The following is a 1,247-nucleotide window of genomic DNA, read 5'->3' on the forward strand; positions in this document are numbered from 1 at the left end:
AAATCATATTTTTCTACTATTCGTTCTCCTACATCTTTATCATACATGTTTCATTTATTTTTATTTTTTATTTTCTATTAAATTTCTTTAATGAAGTTTTGATGTTAGAATTTAAACTATTTTAAGGGAGATTTTGGGAAATTCAAGCAAAGAAAAACAAAATGAACACAAATATGTATGGAAGTACAGGATGTATTTCAAGAATTCAGAGTTAGACACATTTGGCTGGAGGAGAGAACTATACTGGGGAATGTTAAGAAACTTGCAGAGATAATTTAGTCAGTGTGTGAGGGCAATGAATAACAGCAAAAGTAGGAAGCCATTGAAGATTTAAGAATCGGGTCATGTTATTAACTGGCTAATAATAATGAAACCTTAAAATAATCTGAGTATCTCTTTTAAAAATATCACTTGTTGAATCATTATTTTAATTAACTTGACACACAATGAACCCTCTACAGACTAAAGGACATAATGTATAGGAAAGTGGTTTGAAGTACTGAGTGTTCTATAAAGAGATGGCGTCGAGTTTTCTCTGTATGAGTGTTAGTGTGGATGCACATTATGATGCTTCTAAAGCCACTCAGTCTCCCTCATTGCTGTCTTGATTGTGTGGCAGAGTAAGCATCTGATGAAAACTTAGGATACCTAGGATTTAGGCTACTAATCTTCTGGGTTACTTGGAGCAAGGAACTTTAGCTTCAGATTCTTGTGTAAATTAAGAACTAGGACTGGGTTATCTCTAAACGTGCCTTCATGTCTAAAACTTCAATGATTCTATGATTCTATAATTGTTCCTATAATACATACCTTGATTTAGCACCAATTTTTTTAGGCTTTTTTTTTTTTGCTTTGTCACCCAGGCTAGAGTGCAGTGGCACCATCATAGCTCACTGTAACCTCCAACTCCTGGGCTCAAGCGATCCTCCTGCCTCAGTTTCCTAAGTAGCTGGGACTACAGGCATGCACCACCACACCCGGCTAATTTTCATATTTTTTGTAGAGATGGGGTCTCACTCTCACTCAGGCTGGTCTTGAACTCCTGGCCTCAAGTGATCCTCCCACCTTGGCCTCCCAAAGTGCTAGGATTACAGGCATGAGCCATGGCACCCAACCAGGCATTTTTAAGTATTCATTTAACAATGACAGGTTCACAATCATTGAAATGCTATTTCAATATAACATCAGCTGCCATTTATTATCTAAAGGCATTTTACAACCTTTTAAAGTCACATTACATTGGTTCT

At 36.4% G+C, this 1,247-nt stretch overlaps 1 protein-coding gene across 1 annotated transcript in view; it reads left to right on the top strand.

The window, feature by feature from the left end:
* ALS2CR11 (amyotrophic lateral sclerosis 2 (juvenile) chromosome region, candidate 11) overlaps positions 1–1,247 on the top strand; it is a 230,230-nt gene that overhangs the window by 205,489 nt on the left and 23,494 nt on the right. The gene's annotated exons all lie outside the window — the stretch shown is intronic.

This window comes from Propithecus coquereli, unplaced genomic scaffold (genome assembly GCF_000956105.1).
Source record: "Propithecus coquereli isolate 6110/MARCELLA unplaced genomic scaffold, Pcoq_1.0 Scaffold113, whole genome shotgun sequence".
Classification (NCBI taxonomy): Eukaryota; Metazoa; Chordata; class Mammalia; order Primates; family Indriidae; genus Propithecus; species Propithecus coquereli.